The sequence below is a fragment of the Mus caroli genome, chromosome 11 (genome assembly GCF_900094665.2).
Source record: "Mus caroli chromosome 11, CAROLI_EIJ_v1.1, whole genome shotgun sequence".
NCBI classification, from domain to species: domain Eukaryota; kingdom Metazoa; phylum Chordata; class Mammalia; order Rodentia; family Muridae; genus Mus; species Mus caroli.
This window is the reverse complement of record NC_034580.1, coordinates 39,088,848-39,095,635: the sequence shown is the minus strand read 5'-3', so window position 1 is coordinate 39,095,635 and position 6,788 is coordinate 39,088,848. Positions and strand designations below refer to the sequence as shown.

General features: G+C 41.1%; 1 protein-coding gene across 7 annotated transcripts in view; it reads left to right on the top strand.

The window, feature by feature from the left end:
- Positions 1–6,788, top strand: part of Adra1b (adrenoceptor alpha 1B) — a 125,909-nt gene that overhangs the window by 20,586 nt on the left and 98,535 nt on the right. For 2 of the 7 annotated variants that reach the window (XM_029483751.1, XM_029483749.1), the window contains exon 2: positions 3,812–3,953. The exons of the other annotated variants lie outside the window; for them this stretch is intronic. The gene's annotated coding sequence lies outside the window, so the exon portion shown is untranslated. The remainder of the gene's footprint in view (positions 1–3,811; positions 3,954–6,788) is intronic. 7 annotated transcript variants of the gene reach the window in all.

Here is a 6,788-nt window from a genome sequence, read left to right as displayed (position 1 = left end):
TCCCTGTGCCCTCTAGTGAGTCTGGCTAAGGGTTTATCTATCTTGTTGATTTTCTCAAAGAACCAGCTCCTTGATTGGTTGATTCTTTGACTAGTTCTTCTTGTTTCCACTTGGTTGATTTCGCCCCTGAGTTTGATTATTTCCTGCCGATGGCCATATTTCAATGTTCTAAAATACCTATCTGTAAAAGAGGTTCTAAAATGCAATATTTTAAGGACCACGTAGCAAAAGACTTAAATATCTCCCCCACTAATGAATGAAACTATATATTTAATCATGTACAATATTCAGAACATAGGTCCAAGAAAAGATGTTCTTTGTGTAACTTCTGTCTCTATATCCTCTGGATGCAACTAGACCTATACAGTAGGTTAGGGGTTGCTAAACTATACTGGAATCTGAATATGGCCACTATCTATATCTGTAACTACTTACAAAGGCATAGTTTAAGAATTAGCCATAGATGCTGTTGCACTGCAGGAACAAATTCTTAGTTTAACAATATGGTCTCTAAGTCTGGGGCCTTACAGACAAGTTTTCTGACTCCTAATACAAACTGACAAGCTCTACTGTTATCTTCTGCTTCATGCACCGTCACTGTGTCTGATTAGAACCAAGACCTGAAACTTGAACTTGAAAATGTTAACATGAGAGATTAACTGAGATACAGTCATTTAACTTTGCCATTATGAAAGGAACTCCACTGCATATAAAATGAATGGGTATTATGAAAAGAACACAGCTCACACCTCAGAATCTATCTTAAATGCAACAATAACACAATGAGACATGGGTTGTACTACAAACTTATGAATTTTTTTTTAAATCCATGAAGTCTTTGCTTCTCTGCTTCCACTTTTAACTTAGGTTCCAGAGACCCAACTAGGGTTGTCAGCACTGTAGAACAACCATATTTCCCATTGAGTCATCTTGATGGCCCTAGAAAATGATAAGCTATACAGACTTTCAAAGATGGGGATTATTTTACAATTTTAAAATAATTGAATAATGATGGCTTGAGTAGTGATGGCTCACCTATAACTCTAGCTCCAGTGGATCTGACTTTCTTTCCTGATCTCTCAGGCACCTGACATACACACACCCACATACAGGCATACACACACCCACATAGAGAGACATGCATCCATGCACCCTTTAAAAACCCTTAGCAATTGTTTCTACTATTGACATTTATTAAAACAACTTGAGAAATGCACACAGTAGTTTCCTGGTGAGAGCTATGGTTCACAGTCTAGAAATAGACAACTAATATTTAAAATCAACAGGACTTTATATTGGCTTCACGTCATTTAAACAGAAGCAAGTGAAAATCCACACTTTATGAAATAAACTGAAATCTCTTTGATATAATGAGTTTTATGCCAACTGGAAACAATCATTGCTGCTACCAATAAAATTATAACACCACACATTCCATTGGCTCTCCCTATCAATGCAGGGGCAACTTCTCTATATACTCACAATTGCAATGGAATCAAAGTCTGAAGTTGCAAGTTGGAAAAAAGGCAAACCACAGTCTCATATCCCTCACCAGATGGAGGCCAGTAATATCAGCAAAAACAGCAACCAGAGGACCCCTTCTAGACAGCACCAGTGTGTAAGATGATCTTCGGGTCTGCCTAAAATCTGAGATTCTTGTTAAGAGAAGGAAGAAACCATTTCGCAAAGGATAACAAAACTGGCACCCAGGGAAACTCAGTCAGAAAACTCTGTTATCCTCTGAGGTGTCATAAAAGTATCTGTGTATGTTAACTATGTTATGAGGGCATAAAAGTCTTCCATTTGCAAAGTAAAATGTGAATAAAAACACAACGGGTGAAATATGACATGGAATACAAGATACATTGACAGCAGAAGTACTAGCCAAAAGCCTGTCACTTCTATTTCCTGGAAGTCTTCTACATGAGTTGGGAGAATATATGGATAGAATAGGAGCCTAGAAAGAATAAATAATTGCTGTTTGAGAGATGCTGAGGTACATACCTCTTCAGAGGGTACATTTGATGCATTTGTTAAGATGGTCGCCACCTGTAGCAGATGTTTCTGACACTTGCTTTTAACAGAAGCCTTTTCTGTTTTTGAGATGGGAAGATGGCCCGGTGTTACTGCCAAGTTGACTTCACCCTCGCCATCCTCTTATGTTAATCTCCTGGGTGGCCACAACTCCAGTTGCACAACACTCTTCCTGGATTACATTCTCGGGGTTCTATAGGAAGACTCAATTTTAAAGAAATCTATTCTCTCCCACATAACCTATTAAATATGGTGTGAGTTAAATTAAAAGCTCTTTTTTTTCCCCCAACTTGACAAACTGTTGTAAGCATCAACTGATCAGAAATCTGTGACAGCATGCCCAGGATGTTTCATGACACAGTGAGATGAAGCCAATGTCAATAATCTCACTCTATTTTCCTCCATGTAGTAGGTGTCACCGTCACTCCAGCTCCAGAGTTAGCCCAACAGCAACGAGAATGTCTTTAAAATACTGTCTTCAAAGACACCTTACAAGCCCTCACTTTGATTTATTGGTCCTTTTATTGGTTGTAGAGATTTCTATCATGTGTCTAGCCAGCAGCCTTATCCTAATCAATTTCCTAAAAGCTCATCTGTTTTGTTTAGACCTCTAACCTCCCTCCACACAAACCTCTGGTGAAGGGATGGCAGCCTCTAATTTTAGGGTGAGCACCATTGCTCCTAAGTCCCTTGTCAGGGATAGGTTAGAATAAGCACATGACACATCTCTGGCCATTGAGGTTCGAGAAGATATTTGTGGTTGGGAATCCTATTTTCTATGAAATATTTCTCTGTTCCAAATAAAGAAGATATCCTGCCTCTTCCGATTCATATAGACATACCTAAAATCCATGCTTAGGACACATGTGAGCATCCTGCTGCCAACTAAGGCTGTGTTACTGAGGCTTGGGATTATAAACTAGAAACAGAGGGAGACTCGGGCTCTGTGTATGTGTGTGTTCATGGGTGCATGGGCAGTGTGGGAGTGCATGTGCCACGGCATGTGTGTGTGTATGTGTGTGTGTGTCTGTATGTGTATATATGTGTGTGTGTATGTGTGTGTATGTGTATGTGTGTGTATATGTGCGTATATGTGCATGTGTGTCTGTATGTGTATGTGTGTGTGTGTGTTTGTGTGTGTGTGTGTGCGTGCGTGCACATGGGGAGGGTGTGAATGCATGCACCATAGCACACATTTGGCATTCAGAGTGTTTGTCCAGTCTCAGGTATTTGTCTTCGCTTTCCATGTTATTTGAAATTGGGTCTCTATGTTGTTGTGAGTACAACAGGTTCACTCTCGGATCTGCAAGCATCCAAAAATCTGCTTTGCCTTCCATTTTGCTGTAGGAGTACAAGGATTGCAGGCGCAATGACCTCGTTAAATCCAGATTTACTTGGGTCCGGGGATTTGAACTTAGATCCTCATAAGTACTTTACCCTTAAGTCATCTCATCAGCCCAGACCCAGGCTCTTAGGAGCATCATTATGACACTAACTTAACCAACCCTACGGATGGCTTCTTGTTCTTCAACCTCTGCTCACACAAAGTCATCACACTTGTATTTTGAAGCCACTTTGTGTAGGAGGTTTGACTGCAGCCAGTAAGCATCCTAAATTAGACGATGCTGTGGGCCAATTACTGCACTTGGTACTCTACAAACATCCTTCCCTTAACCCTTATGACAACCATGTGAGATGGGTAACATACTATCTCCATTCTATATAGGGCAAATCTATAACCATACTGCCCTGAATATACTCTATCTCCTTCTTCTAGACTGGTGGAAAGGGACACATGAAGCCTGAAGAGATTAAATAACTTGCTCAACCCACTGGTCAATGGTGGAAATGAGGTTCAAAACTGAAGCAGAATACCTCTAGGATCTCACTCTTAGCCTCCAATCTACACTACCAAAAAGGTGGGAGGATAACTTGTTGTAGAAAGCTCTGTAAGTCAATGTTATCTGAGGATGGAAACCAAGATGCAGTGTCCCTGTAATGTTCCTGGAACCATGATCTCACTTTGACACACCCTATCCTGTAGCCTATGCATCCCTTCTCATGAGGCCCAGAGCCTCATGGTTTGGCCTGCTTATTCTCTGTGTTCATCATCTCTCTTTCACCGTCTTTTCTACTTCTGCCTCTACAACTATTCATTGACTTTTTGAGGCTAGTAGGCAAACATGTCACTCTTTCTGGAGAGTCCCCTGCAGGGATGAGCACACTGCCTGTGGGAAGTTCTTACCAGCTGGGGCTGGGAAGAGAAGCTGGCAGGTTTCCCATGCTAATTGACTTCGGTCTTGATTCAGTGGTACTCCTGAGCTGTCCAACAGACAGCCCAACAGTCTCAAGCACAGAAAGAAAGCAAATGAAGGCCTAGTTGTCAAGAGGTCCACCCTGGAAACCTTACGGACCTTGGTTTGTTCCTGAGCGAGGGAACAGGCTGATGTTGGTACTGTTACCATACTCATATGATAAAAGCATGGTGCAATAACCTTGCATCGTGGGATTCTTGAGATGAGGGTAGAGTAACAGGGCTTATAATTGAGGCATGGCTTAACTCTCATGTCTGCATCCAGTTCTGCTATTAGCTAGATGATAAATGCAAAGCAGTAAGTAAGAAGGCTGGAGAGATGACTCCATTACAACAGCATGAGGACCTGAATTCCATCCCCAGAACCCATGTGAAAATGCCAGCATAGTAGCACACAGATTGTACCCTCAGTGGTAGAAGGCTGAGACAAACACATCAAGGGTTCTAGGGCCAGATATCTATCCTAAGTGGCAAGCTCAGACCAGTGAGAGACCCTGTCTCATAGGAGGTGGATGGCATTCCTTACAATGATATCTAGATGATATCTGAAAGTGTCCTTGCCCTCTACACACTCAGACTTACACACACACACACACACACACACACACACACACACACACAAACACCTGAACTTCTCTAAACCTACCTTTTGTCTGTAAGAAGCAGAATCTGGAGATGTAGCTCAGCTGGTGGAAATCTTGCCTGGCTTGAATGAAGCCCTTCCACATGAACCAGTGTGGTGGTGCATGTCTGTAAGCCCATGTTCAGGAGGCAAAGGCAGAAAGATCAGAGATTCAAGATCATCCTCAGCTAGATAGTTAGTTTGAGGACAGCCTAGGCTACTTGAGGTCCCATCTCAAAGAAAGGGAATAGCAATTATAAGAGTAGTGGGAGAGTGAATATTAGCTGTTAGCATAGTACATGACACAGTGATGTACGGGGTCTTCAAAGATAACAGTAGTAACTGGATGATAAGAAAGACAATGGTAGTGGTGGTAGTGGTGGCAATGTAGTGCTGGTAGTGATGATGATGATGATGATGATGATGATGATGATGATGATGATGAATTTAATGGACCAGAACAGAAAACAAGTGATAGCTTGTATGGTCAATGTTTCTCCTCATTAGCAATTCAGAGCAAGTCTCGGCCTCATTAGAAGAGATTCTGTCTCTCATTTGTCCTGTGGCCCATGTTTCTTAACTCCTTAATGAAAACACAGTCCGGTAGAGAAACTTGCCCAAAAGAAAAAAAAAGTCAAATGTCTCCTCTGTGGCTGCCTGCAAAAATAATCCCCCATTGTGTCACAATGAGATAATGATGCTCACCCATCAGCTCTTAGAGGAGATGATCAGTCAGCTGATGAACCAACGCAGATAGGGCTCGTTTCAAAAGACCATGTTGCCAACAGGAAAAACAAGCCAAGTGTTCAAAGGCATTCTGATGATTCTCTCAAGTTCATGAGAAAAGATTTGTTCTATCTTCCTCAGATGCCCCCCCCCCCAGCATGTCACTTACTCATGTCACTAAGTTGGTATGGTACTTAAAGGAGAAAATATGTGTGTCTTTTTTAACATGATTTTGAGAAAATTTGCATGCAGACTTATAAATCTACTAATAGTTAGAAGGCCATGTTCCAACTACCACTGGAGTCATGTATGGCAACATATTGAGTGGTTTTCATCCTCGCTGTGTATGACTGAGATGTTTTGGAAAAGCCAGCTAAGATAGTTGTCGCCATCCTCTAGGGAGACTTTGAGATTTGGCAGACATGGCAGCAGATGCTTGGGAGTTAGGTAACAGTGGAGCTAATTCTACAATGTCCACCCTTCAGAGTAACCAGTGTGTTTATTTCTGTTTTCCAAACTGAACATACAAGTCATTCATCGTGCAACATTTAAAAGTTTAGAAATTACCATCCTAATAAAACACACTAATTTCTGCACCCCAGAGGAGTCAACTTATTTGTCCAAGATTATAGAGCTAGATACTAACCAAATGTTGGCTAGAACCTCAGGTTTCAAGATTAGCACACTAGCCTAAGAAAAGCTTCCGGAGTGTTGACAAGATAGCTCAGGGGGCAAAGATGCTTGCCACCAAGCCTGGCTATCTGAGTTCAATCCCTAAAACCCACTGATTCCCACAAGTTGTCCTCAGACCTCCACACATGGTCTTGACATGTGTGCCCACACAGATAAGTAGGTAAGTATATGATACATAGATAGGTAGATAGATAGATGATAGGTAGATGATAGATCAATGATAGATAGATAGATAGATAGATAGATAGATAGATAGATAGATAGATAGATAGATAGATAGATAGTAGATAGTAGATATGTAGATAGATATAGATAAATAGATGATATATAGATAAATAAGTGATAAATTTATAGATGGATGGTAGATTGATACATACATACATACATACATAGAGGAAA